The following is a 14,308-nucleotide window of genomic DNA, read 5'->3' as shown; positions in this document are numbered from 1 at the left end:
GGGGCTTGTCTCCGTAATTTGTTGTGCTGACAAGTGAGTAATTTCGCTGCCCTCGCTCGCTTTCAAATTCTTTGGCTCTGCGGGCGGCATTTGGTGGCATGAAAATCCTTTAGCAATAGCCACAATTAAACGCAATTAAGCCAATTGAGTCGTCACATGTAAATGCAATTGCAACTACAACCTGCAACAATCGCTCTATCTCTATTTCCCCCACTCTCTCTCTCTCTCTCTCGCTCTCTCTTCACTTGTTTCTCGCTTCGGGCCATTGTCTGGCTCTTTGTGCACCTTTTTGGTCTAATTAAGCGCCACAATTAAGTGCAAATGCGCGCCGTCTGTGTGTGTGTGTGTGTGTGTGCATGTGTATGTGTGTAATTTGAGCCTTAATTACGCACTGCAGACGTCGCCGCCGTTGTTGTTGCCCTTCAGCAACCTGCCACAAACACTCTTTTTATGGCCTCACTTTATGTTTAACATAAATTGTTCTAGCCGAGAGGCCGACGAAATGTTGCAACTGTTAATTTGTGGTCAATACCAAACACCAAACACGTTGCAACACACACTGTCGTCATTGTTGTTGTTTATTGTTATTTACCACCCCTCAGGCTGCCAACATCGTTTGTTTGTTTGTTTATTTCTGTTTTTTTGGTTAAATTACTTTCGGACAGGTGAGAGAAACACAATAACTGCAATTGCCACCGTTAGTCAGAGAAAAAAAAACAACCACCAACAACATCATCATTAGCTCGAATTACAAAACACAAAAAAAAAGCAAATAAGAAAGTTCGACTGTTAAATACCGGTTACCCATTTTAAATACAATCAAAATTAAATTATACCAAATAAATATATTGAAAAATGCTATACATTCAAAATATACTATTACATTCAAATTTTACTGTAAGGTATAAAATATACCATGTTGACTGTGAGATACCACAATAAAAGCAAAACAGTGACGGTATTGTACTTAAAATATACCTATCGAACATACTAAAAAATACTAAATACTGAAGGCTACAATTGGTATATTTATATGTATACAACTACATTAAAAATATAGCGTAGAATAATAAGTAAACAGTGCAGTACTGGAAAATACTAAAATATACCGAAGGGTATAATTGATAGATTTATATACTGTTAAATTCAAAATATATCACATAGTAGCAAATATACCAGATTGGTCATACATGTAATTAAGACCTACAACAGCAGCCGTTAGGAATATTTTTTATGAAAATCTACTTCTACATACATTTCCTGCCGGCACAAAGTTGTAATACCCTTCTTCTCTATGGGTAACGGGTATAAAATACCAAAAACTTGAACTCCTAATGACTTCATTGCCTGCCAAGGTAGCAAACTCAAATTGATAAAAGGAAACCGAATCTCGGCATCAACTTTAATATAGATATTTAGCAGCCTAGATTGGGGAACTACAAACTGAGACCTTAAGTTTTTTGTGATTGATTTATGCGAGTTGTAAAAAGTCCACTGCGAGAGGCAATCACTATGGAAATTTCTGTGTTGGGGTTGCCAGGGTTCGCAACTTTTAACTCGACATTTGCACTCCGTTGGCTGCAGAGTTTTCAATTTTCAGAGATGTCGTCTGCCAAGTTTTTTTTCCTCTCTCTCGACTTTCTCGACTTGATTACTGACATTTTGGCTCTCTGCACTTTTGGCCAAAATAAAAAGACCCTTTTTGGCCCGGTTTCCCTTATTTCACTTACGTCTTTTATTTTGCATTCATTTTTTTGTTGTATACTTTTCTTGGCGCCTTGCCAATGAGTGACATGTCTTGGCAAGTAAAAGCCAAAATCTGTTTACTGTCAGCGGCGAAATAAATTGAATTATGCAAAAAAATTGGAAGTGAGATGGAATTCAATTTAAGCTTTAACTTAGTGAAAGCTAAGCTACTCGACTTAACGTGAAGCGCATTGCGATGACAACGAATAAATTATAATTAGAACAAATTTACAGTTCCCACATAAACATTGATTAATTGCCAAAGACAATTAAAGCATTAACGCGCCTGGAAAATGCCAAGAGAGGAGGAAAGAAAAATGATATAGGAGCTCGTATACTATCGCATCTTATTGAGAGAGTGAAGAAGAGCCAGAGAGCGGGGCATATCACTTAAGCCGCATGCATAAATTAAGACCTGAAGTTGCCACATAAATTAGGCATTACCAGCTGATAAGGATCAGATGCGAAAGAGAAGCAAAGCAAATTAAATTCGAGTGTGTGTAAAACAGAAGAAACGGCAGAGAAATGAAACCAAAAGAAATGAAATGAAAAGAATGTTGCCGCCATGCCATGGTCATATGTCAGTCCCAAATCTACATACAAGTTATTAATAAATAATACCACCAAAAAGAGAACACAATAAGCCAAGAAGTAGCTGCTCATTTAATATGCTAAAGTTTTGACAGAGATTTGCATATGGTTCCAGCTTTGATCTACTCTACGTCTACGATATAAATTCCATTCCTGATCTCTCGAGTGTTGCCACAAATGTCTCAATTATGAAGCCGAAACGAAGAAGTCGAAGCCAAGAAGTGACCCCATCACATTTGCATAACAATGCCAACAAATTATCAGAGTTAAACATTTCTTTAATCATTTAGAATTATTCGTAAATATTCCCAGCTATTTATCTAACCGTTGAAATGTCTTAATTGAATTTTATGTTTCACCCGAAGCAGCGAAACAACGAAATCCAAATCGAAAACTAAAAAACCTTTTAGGCATTTTCTTCAGCAACAGCAACAAAAGTGACAACAGTTTATGCCCCACACCTCAGTGGAGTTTCACCTTTTCTCATTAGTTTTATCACACAAACATTTCACCTTTTGTCCTTTTATTTTATGGGCGACTTCAGGTAGTTTTTTGTGTCCAGGTAAACAATGTCAATTCCTGTCACTTTGATATATGCGTCTATTGTGCTCAACTGCTATGGAACAGCTCAATAAGAACTTGCACTGTGAAATCTGGTTATAAAGCATGATAAATTGTTTCCACTGCTCCAGTGATTAGTTGGGAATTACTTAGTATTAAGTAGCATTTATCAAATAAGCCAAGTTCCAAGGCAACCAACCTATCAATGCTGCTGCTCATTTCTTCTTCTCTTCCCATTCCCACTTCCCTCTCATTACATTTCTCTTGCTCGTTTTCAAGTTGAGAACACAAACAAAAAACTTTGGCAGTCAAATGACAAATGGAACCGCATGGAAAACTCAAGTAAACTCTGCTCCACTTGCCAGGAAATGAAAATCGAGGCGTTAGTAGAGGAGGAGGAGGAGTTCGGGGGGACTGCTGCCAGGGTTGCCTGCATATTTTACAATATTTATTGCTTAGGCCACAAACTTTTTGCCAAGTTGAATTTTAATTAGTTTTGTATATATGGCTTTTGCATTTCCACGAGCTGCTGCTGCCACCAGAACTTGCCCCCAAGTATAAATCTTTTGTGTGTGCTTTTCTCAGCCCCTTCTCCTGTCACGCCCTCTGTTTTAGCATACGCCCTAATTTGTTGTCACAGCAGCAATTGGAATCTGCACTGAAGCAAAGCCACAGCCAAAGCCAACGCTAACATTGCCAAAAGACAATATAAACAAATGCAAATTTGCTGATTAAATGAAGCGCAAATCAAATTTTAATGTATCCAACAACAGCCCGCCTCCAGGACACGCCCACTATATAGACTGCCTCTCTGATTTGGCTTGTTAATTGGTGCAGAAAGCTGATTTCATTTTCTAATCATTTTTTTTTTCGTGATATAGAATTTAATGTTTTATTTATGAAGTAGGAATATCTGCCCACACTTCGTTCAATAGGTGCTTGATATATTTTTGGAGAGCCATAAAAATTTGACACACGCCCACCAAAAATGCCGAAAGACTTTTCCAGCGGTTAATGGAAAACTTATGCACCAGTTAGCAGTTGATTTTCTTTTAGCTGATAATTTATATGACGCATTAGCAAAGAACTTATGTGTGGCGATTTATAGAAAGCAAGCTATTATTTAAAGAACGGATGCTCTCTTAAATATTTAAAAGCGAAAGCAAAATTTAAGTCTGATTATTGAATGATCTGACGAGAAGACTTTTTTTTTAGCTAAATTGAAAAAATCAAGTAAATATATTTAAAATGTATTGATCAATTTAGGAAAGTGTCTTAAAGTAAACTTTGAGGTTTACTCTAAATGTTTTACCTTCTTTTATTGTCATATTCATCGTCACAAACATGAGATAATTTTATTTGAAGCTCAATATAAAAATAATACGAACTATTTGAAAGTAAAGGCAACATTTTAGTCTTAGTATTGAAGGATCTCCAGTATATAAAATTAAGTAAATTATATGTTAAATGTTCTAAATAATTAGTGATTTTCTTGTAAGGCTTAAGTTTGGATGCAGATAAACGTAAATAAAATGCCAAATACTTGTTAAATTTGTAAACATTTCTTAAGGAAAAACATTAAAGTTTATATTAAATGCTTTACTTTTTTTTTAATGACACACACATAGTCACAAATATAAGAATATTTTATGGGATCCATTGGCAAGTTTTGTAAAAAGAAATATAAACAAAAATATATTTGAAGTTTATTTTCTATGGCTAAGCTTTATTTAAAGACACATTCATAGAGATCTACCATAAGAATATTTTTTTGTAAAACCTACTATAAGAATGAGACTCTGTTACAATGTATCAACCTCTTTCATGCCACTTATTGTAGCAATAATAAATTTCTTAAAGAACATGTATGTATAGCTTATCAACTGGAGAAAGTATCTATCAATTCAACTGTTATCTATATAGTTACCGTATGTATATAAAACTTTGAAGCTATCACAAATATAAACAGAGCTAGTAGTATTTCTTGAGTTCGTTGTTGCTGTTGATACAACTAGGTAAATAATAAACTGAAATGCAACATAATAAAAGACAATTAAATAAACAAGGTAGAAGAGGTCGTAAAAGGGCACACATTTTAACTGTTTGATTCGTATCGCTCTCGCTGCTATGCAAATGCAAAACAAGAGAGTCACAAAATGTAACTATGACAAAACCCAAAAAAAAAAAAAATAGAATAAAGTTGAAAGGCCCTTCTGCATCGGGGTCGCGATCGTCAAGGGGGCGAAGCCAAAAGTCAACAGTTACACGAGGTTTATCTAGATGAACGCATCGTCTAATCAAAATTTAAACAGTAGAACACAACGGACAACGACTCATAAAATGCTGCTTATAAAGGTAACAAACAACAACAATAAATGAAATGAAACTAAGACCCACTGAGAAACTTAAGCACAAAAACTTAACCAAGTAACCGAAACGTTTTTTTTTCCGTCTTTTTGGACACTCGTAAACATATTTCAAATTAGTAGAACATTAGGTGTTATAGTAAACATGGGACGGGAGCTGGTTCGGTTGTTGGTTGTTGTTGTTTGCTCTTGTCGTCGCTGTCGTTGTCAGTTCATAAAAACTTTTTATGATCTTTTCGGCCAATAGTCCTCCAGTGTGTACGTGGGGTTTTTACGACCTTAACCACGCAATGACCACTGAACAGCTGCAAAAAAAAAAAACTAAGAACTGAGAACCGAAAAAGAACACAGTATGTTGACCATTCACACTGGACATTTTGGACATTCGGACACCTGTTTGCACCTTTGGCCCGTGTGCAGAAAATGTTTAACTTTTATCCTAGCCATTAATTGGTGTCGTTCAACACGACTTCACAGTTAAAAGAGTTACGATCCTAACTGACTGACGGACTTTCTTTACAACTTTTTATGGCAATTTTCTAATTTATTCATTGGTTGCAAGCGATATTTATGGCAATCCTTTTGGTCATTTTGGCAAAGTTGAGACATTTGTCTCAATGTCATTGCGTCGACAAACTCGTTTAAGTATTCTATTCAAAAGCAGTTCAGCTTTTGTCAATCTATAGAAGTAGGTCATGGAACAGACTGAAGAAAGTACGAGTACTTCCATTTAGTAGAATTTTCATAGTTTCTTTCACAGTTTTAAAGACTCTTCGTTTACCTTTAGAATTCTTGTTTCGCCAGTCAAATTCGAAAACTACTCTATAGAGAACATCAGTTAATATACAACATTTAAGCTAATCTTACCTTCAATCCAGCACATAAATTTTCTTTTTCGCTTTTGACAGTTGTTTCTTATCAACCTTAAATTTACTTTAAAATTCAATTTTCCCCAATTTTCCTGACCAATTTACCACCTGCTTGCCTATTTGCCTGTTTATGCATTCATGCTGGAATGGAAATTGTGTAAATTTCGAGAATTTTGTTTAGATAATAAATATTAAATGAACGGTTTACTTAATGCCTGCAATTTTAATGCTGTCTGACAGTCATAATTATCCGCGCATGGATTTTCAATTAGGCGAAATTTATGTACATATTTCGAATATTCACGGCTCATTAGTAAATTAGATTTTCAGCACTAAAAATAACACCCACTTTACCCAATTCCCCTTCGTGCATCTTCTCCTCTGTCCCTTTCTCTCTCTCTCTTTTTGACCTGCAGCAACATCGCCCGCATCGTGTTTGGCAGACTTTCAAAGAATTTGTCGCCTCGGTGCAAAATTTCGAAAGTTTTTCGAATACTGAAAACGTTTCTGTGATATGATGCGCTGCTAATGAGCTAGCGGGGGGAGGGAGAGAGAGGAGGAGGATGGGTATAAGGCATAAGGAAATTGATTTTTAATTTTTCCTTGACTGCAACCGAAAAAATAAAGCAAATGAATTCAAGGGAAAACTTAATTCCTTGGAGGTGTCGAAGTGTAAATACCCTTCAATTGGCAAAAAGTACATAAATTGTTTAGGAAGAAACTACAAAATGCGAAAAAATAAATATGTTCATTTGTTCAATGTGTAATTAAACTGAGAGATGGAAAATCTTTAGCTTCCTACAAATTTGAAATAAGGAAATGCTGCTGCAAACTCTTTTTCATGCCGCATTAGGTTTCTAAGTTTTTAATCGATTTTGCTTAGCTAAAGATCAACAAATAAACACTATATAGATGTTTCTATGAAAATGATATATACCCTATGCTAAGGTACTAAAAAAAGGAAGGAAAACAAATAGAGCCGCCAGTTATAAGCGTATGTTTATGTTTTGGGCAGGAAAAACAGCGTCTACAATTTCCTTTGAAGTTGCTTTGTCGCCGCCAAAGACAGAAAGAGAGAGAGAGAGAGAGTGAGACAATGTTTCTCTGGATTTGTTTTGCGGTGGCGGTGGCGGTGGCGGTGGCATGTTGCTGACAGAGTCTCCTACAAGTGCGACTGTTTGTCTGCGTATTTTGTATTTAGTGTTTTGAGTTCCCTTTGATCTTGTTGTAGGGGTGCCCTCGAGCCCATTGCCTCAATAATTAGTAACAAAATGAGGCGGCAGACAGCAAATGCATAAATTGTAATTAAAAAGTGAAACTATTTTAATCAGCATTTCAGCAATTCTATTATCTGCTCAACTTCCACTCTTCTTCCTTTTGTGTTATGTTTGTCTCTCGTTTGTCTGGCGCCCGCATATGAGAACAAAATTCTGTCTGTGTGGTCCGATTGTGTCTCCCCCCAAAAAGGGGCGACTCCTGTGGCCCCCTTCTCTCCCTTCCCCCATCAGGCTGTCCTCATCAGTTTGCCGACTCGCCTTAATTGATTAAAAGCAGCACAAAATGCAGCCAAAGACGACGCCACAATAAAAATGCGAAATGTAAACAAAGTTAAAAATATTATGCTGGCATCTCACAACACACACACACACATCATCAACACCCCCATATTGTATCTGGAATATCACTGCAATACTCTCGGGCTGAAATAATAATATTCTCGATCTTCTGCCGTGCATCTTGTTTACTTTTTACCATTTCGCATAGTAAAAACCACAAAACGAACTCCAACAAACGAAGCAGAAATTATGAAAATTCCATGAAAATAGCAAATAAGTTTTCTCGCTGCTTCGTTGCTCTTCGTTCCTGCCCTCTCCCCCGGCCCCAAGTTCCCTAGCTCCCCACTGGGGTGGTGTGTGTGTGTGTTATGTTTACTTTTTATGACTTCGGGCCGCGCAGTGCGTTGCAACAATTATACGAGTGAGAGCACAGGAACAACAACAAAAGCCGCCAACAAAAACAATCTCGCAAAAGGCAACAAAACATGAGAAGAATTCACTCATTTCCGCTTACAATCTGAATAGCCTCAGCCTTCAACCCAGACGCCGTGCCGTTTTTAGGTTCCCAAAAACACCACAAAAAAACAAAAAAAAAAAACAGAAACAATGTGAAGACGAGGAGGAAACATGGATTGTTTTTGCGGTTTTGTGCCGCGCACACATTCCATAATCTGCGCGGATTAGTCAGATAGATATTGTTCCAACATTACGCGACTGAAGGCAGGCGTTAACGAGCAAATGCCACTGAGCCGGCAATTCATGGTCCGTGTCAGCGTAAACGATGCGGCAAACTTGAGAATCATAATTGCTTGACGCAGCAAAATACCCAAGGAAAATTGCACTTTTCAATACACAAAAAGCAATATCAATTGCTAGCTAACGCCAGCTCGATAAGTTGGCAGCACCTAAACGGGGAGTTGGCAGCTCTAAACTCTAATCAGGTGGCAACGTTGCACTGTATGAGATTTAAGCTTGAAGTGAAACAAAAGAGATGAACTTTAAATATCAATGCTTTTATCTTATTAATATTTCTCAATAATAATAATTCTTCACAAAATTTGCAATACACAAAAAGCAATATCAATTGCTAGCTGACGCCAGCTCGATAAGTTGGCAGCACCTAAGCGGGGAGTTGGCAGCGGTAAACTCTAATCAGGTGGCAACGTTGCACTGCAGAAGATTTAAGCTTAAAGTGAAACAAAAGAGAATGAACTTTAAATATTAATGCTTTTATCTTATTAATATTTCTCAATAATAATATTTCCTCACAAAATTTGCATTTCCCAGCTTCAATATAAATGAAATTCTCATTTGCCTAGACATTTTCATTTTGTCTGATTTGTTTATCTGGTTTCGAGTGCTATTTAGAGTCACTTCCAATAGCTTTGTTCGTGCCCAAGGAAAATTGCACTTTTCAATACACAAAAAGCAATATCAATTGCTTGCTAACGCCAGCTCGATAAGTTGGCAGCACCTAAGCGGGGAGTTGGTAGCGCTAAACTCTAATCAGGTGGCAACGTTGCACTGTATGAGATTTAAGCTTAAAGTGAAAAAAAGAGAATGAACTTTAAATATCAATGTTTTTATCTTATTAATATTTCTCAATAATAATAATTCTTCACAAAATTTGCATTTCCCAGTTTCAATATGAATGAAAACCTCATCTGCCGATCCATTTTAATTTTGTCTGATTTGTATATCTGGCTTCGAGTGCTATTTAGAGGCACTTTCAATAGCTTTGTTCGTGCCCAAGGAAAATTGCACTTTTCAATACACAAATAGCAATACCAATTGCTAGCTAACGCCAGCTCGATAAGTTGGCAGCACCTAAGCGGGGAGTTGGCAGCTCTAAGCTCTAATCAGGTGGCAACGTTGCACTGTATGAGATTTAAGCTTAAAGTGAAACAAAAGAGAATGAACTTTAAATATCAATGCTTTTATCTTATTAATATTTCGTCATAATAATAATTCTTCTCAAAATTTGCAATACACAAAAAGCAATATCAATTGCTTGCTAACGCCAGCTCGATAAGTTGGCAGCACTTAAGCGGGGAGTTGGCAGCGCTAAACTCTCATCAGGTGGCAACGTTTCACTGTATGAGATTTAAGCTTAAAGTGAAACAAAAGAGAATGAACTTTAAATTACAATGCTTTTATCTTATTAATATTTCTTAATAATAATAATTCTTCACAAAATTTGCATTTCCCAGCTTCAATATAAATGAAAACCTCATCTGCCTAGCCATTTTAATTTTGTCTGATATGTTTATCTGGCTTCGAGTGCTATTTAGAGTCACTTTCAATAGCTTTTTTCGTGCCCAAGGAAAATTGCACTTTTCAATACACAAAAAGTAATATCAATTGCTAGCTAACGCCAGCTCGATAAGTTGGCAGCACCTAAGCGGGGAGTTGGCAGCGGTAAACTCTAATCAGGTGGCAACGTTGCACTGTATAAGATTTAAGCTTAAAGTGAAACAAAAGAGAATGAACTTTAAATATCAATACTTTTATCTTATTAATATTTCTCTATAATAATAATTCTTCACAAAATTTGCATTTTCCAGCTTCAATATAAATGAAAACCTCATCTGCCTAGCCATTTTAATTTCGTTTGATTTGTTTATCTGGCTTCGAGTGCTATTTAGAGGCACTTTCAATAGCTTTGTGCATAAATAAAGCTGTCAATAATTGTTTCGTCTATGGCTTTGCAATATTTATGGTGTTTGTGCACAATGCCATTATGCTATTTATGATATTATACCCACAGGAGTGGGGTAAAAGTATCTACATAAGTTGTGGTTCCACAAATACTCCCCAATATTTAGGGGCTTAAAATGAGCAACTTAAATTTATTTATGTGATTTTATGTATATTTCGCCACAACAATAAAAATATCAAAAGTGTGCCAAGTGTGGGGAAGGGCGTGGGAGAGAAGGATGGAAGGGTGTTTGGACAAAAGAGGAAAAGAGGGAAAGAGGTCCCTCAACAGCTGCTGCTCAACGGATTTTTGCCTTTGTCATTGTTGGTTGTTGCTTGTTAGTTGATGTTGATATTGTTGTAAAACATTTGTAAACGCCCAAAGTCAAACAGGAGCTGGTCCTTTTTTGTGGGTTCTTTGGCAAGTTGTTGTGTTGTGTTTTTCTTTTTTTTACATTTTGTGTTTCCTTTTTGTGGGCTTGGTCATTTTATTTTTATTGTGTTACAAATTGCTGTAAATATTTGTGGAATGTTGAATTGTTACCCTTATATTATTGTAACTGCTGTTGCTGTTTGTTGGCCGAACAATCTAAGCACAGAAAGGTATAAAAAGAGCTGAAGCAGCGCATAAATTATAGAAAATATGCGGCTCGAAATAATCAAGCGGTGAACTTAATTTGCCATAAAGTGACGATGAAGGTGGGAGCATTAGTTGAGGCGGAGTTAGAGGTGAGCATGTGAAGCGATATATATCGGAACTTCTGGAAAGAACGTGAAAATTATTTAGCAAAATGTTGTTTTTGTTGTTTGTACGTTAGATTTTCAGGGAGAGACATTTTCGTAGAATCAAGTAATATATTAATAGCTTAAATCTCAGCTAATAATACATATTAATCTCATCAATGAAATTAATAAAATAAGAGATCAGAATTCAGATGGTCCATTAAAAACTTTAAATTTTAATATATATCATATTTTTAACAAGAGACTATTTCACAAAAGAAAGTTTTATATCAACCGCTGAAATTTAGTATTATAATATCACAAGAGATTAACTATATTGAAATTGTAAATGTGAATAAGACTAGTGTGAATACTAATGTATTAATGTAATCAATAGTATGATAAAAGAAAATGTTAATTTCGCTTTAACGAATGCAAAATTTGCCTTTCAAATTATTGACAGTAAATATTAGAATGACTTTAATAATGATGATGATAATTTTAATGTGAATATGAATGAAATATGAATATCAAATAAAAAGTTAGTATGTTAATAAACTAGCCTGTGATAAGATTACTAATTATTCTAATGTAACCGAAGTATTATATGCATATCAAAGTACATTTATAATGAGCATAAAACGTATAATTTTTATTGACTAGAAGAGAGCAAATGTTGCCGCCATTAGCCGCATGACTAATACCATCTAGTAGTAAATGCTAATCCTTTTCTTTTAATTCATAACTCCAACGAATCCACACCTACTTATTAACACTTTGGCCCATCCCTAGTGGCAGTCAAAAATACAAAAAAAAAAAAAAACAATTGCCAAACTATGTAGCTAACGAGGCGTTGTGCAAAATTTGGAGCTCGAAAAACTTTTTGTGGCCATAATTTAGACATTCAGGCGGTTCGACCTTTTGATATTTTGTTAGAATTGTTGAAAATTCTGGGAATTGCCTGTCTAACCGACTCCCTGTCTGACTGCCTGTCTGACTGCTTGTTTGGGCGCCCACTGAAATGTGTCGCAAAACAAAAAGAGCATTTTGTTGTTGGTGTTATTGTTGTTGTGTAACATTTGGCACTCTTGTTGTTGTGGTAGACAATTTTGCATGCCATTTGATTAATTGCCATGCAAATTATGGTGTAAATATAATAACATTTTATTCAGCTGTCAATTTCAGCGGCACAAACAAAACCAAAACCGAAAAGAGGAAAAAAAGCGGCAACCAAGACATGGGCCACGACATGCAAAGCGTCAATTTGCTAGGGCTCCATGGATGAAGCGAAGTGAATGGCATTCGCTGCAGTCCAGGCACGACTTGGGAGCTAGGCTTTGGGTACAGAGCAGCGCAGCAGACTGACTGCTCTGGCCGAAACTACCCGCAAAACACCTAGGCACAAAATTAAGACATTAGTCAAATTTTTTTGTTTTGTGTTGCCGTCGTCGTCGTCGCTTAATCCCTTCATATACAAACGGGCCAAAAAGGCAGCCGCAGGTATTTCCATGGAAGTGACCAGATCCTCTCCTTTACCCTCGGCAACAACGTGCCACTAAAAAGCAAAAAAAAAAAAAAAAGTTCAGGCGAGTGTTGCAAATTAGTTGACACGTCGCTGGGGCCAGGGAAAAAGTCGACGGCGACAAACAGTCGGCATGAATAAAGTCATTTAACATATACACATATATCCAGTTCCATATGAGCGCCTGGTGATGAGAAATGCTGAAATGCTGAAATACTGTTTGCCCCACTCTATAATTAGCCTAATAACCCCCGGTCGGTCAACGTTGCCCCAGCTGCAAGCCTCCTTTCACCTCAGCCCGCTTCTTCCTGGCTTATAATGACTTCAATTTGCGCTGAAAGCGATTCCTGGAAATCAAATACACCAAACGAAACGAAACGGCTAAATGCCATGCCACATATACTCGTATACATATTCCAGCTGAAAAGCCATAGAGCATGGCTCCTAATCGTACTCTCAACTCACACATGTCTGTTGTGGGCTTCGTGGTCAGTTTTGCTGGGGCATTTTGGTCATTCATGGTATTCGCTTTGTGCATTTATTATTTGGGTTATTGCCTGCCGCCTGACTTCTAACTGCCGTTTTAAGCGGGTGACTTTTGATTGTGCCTCCACCTCCACCTCCTCATCCTGCTTCAATTGGCACTCGAAATGTGTATGCTGATGAGCTGACTCTATTAAAGCAATTTGCGAAATGGCAACTTCATAAGCAATTACTTAGATATGTGTTAACGATAAGATATGCTGCATTTCCAAATAATTATTATGATGATTCATTGTCAGATTTGCATTAAAGTCTATGAAGAGCAAAATTGCAAACTAAATATGCCATTCATTTTGAAAGGGATTTATGCTTTATATTTCAAAGGAGAATATTATTTAAAATTAATGGCTTATATTAGTGTTTGACACTAGAGATTGATATGAAACTCTATGAACATTTTAAAATTAAGTTTTGCTTAATTCTTCAAAGGTTTGTTTAAAGCAATAAAGTTTATTAATTATTAGCTTACCATTAGCCATTGACAGTAAATTCTTAGAACTTTTGAAATATAACTTTTGAATAGAATATAATTCAATTTTATACTTTGTATTACTTTTATGAATTCTCAATTTTGCATTTCGAGCAGGCTAACGTAAAGTATATTTAACGAATTTTAATTTCAGGCTTAAAATTTCATGAACATTTTAAATAGGATTACTTTTTAGTTTTATAAATTTTGAGCTTTACATTGTGAGCAGCCTGATGTAAGATATATTTAACGAATTTCAATGATTGTTTAAAATTCTAAAACCAATTAAAGTAGCATTTCTGCATAATTCATTATTAAAAAATATTATTCAATTAAAGTTTAAGCTAGTATTGAAAATGTCTAAGCTTTTTTTTTGCTATTTGAGAATTTTAACATACAATAGATATAACGAATTTTATAGGAAGCCATTTTAAAAATTGGTGAGGTGGCTATTCTTAGAATTTTAAATATTTGTAATAATCAAATATAAAATACAATATGTTTATGGCCAACTGACAAATATAATTCAACGGAAAAGCCTTTTGCTTATTAAATAATACAAATTATATGATGATTGCCTTAAGAAACCCTGAAAACTCTGGGGCTTAAATTCATTTGTAGCCATTTTAATAGACAACGCAGCAATTTCAGACTATTATTTATAT

General features: G+C 35.9%; 1 protein-coding gene across 1 annotated transcript in view; it reads right to left on the bottom strand.

The window, feature by feature from the left end:
* LOC117570818 (uncharacterized) overlaps window positions 1–14,308 on the bottom strand; it is an 88,249-nt gene that overhangs the window by 20,598 nt on the left and 53,343 nt on the right. The gene's annotated exons all lie outside the window — the stretch shown is intronic.

This window comes from Drosophila albomicans, chromosome 3 (genome assembly GCF_009650485.2).
Source record: "Drosophila albomicans strain 15112-1751.03 chromosome 3, ASM965048v2, whole genome shotgun sequence".
NCBI lineage: Eukaryota > Metazoa > Arthropoda > Insecta > Diptera > Drosophilidae > Drosophila > Drosophila albomicans.
The sequence above is the reverse complement of the archived record's forward strand: the minus strand, read 5'-3'. Positions and strand labels throughout refer to the sequence as shown.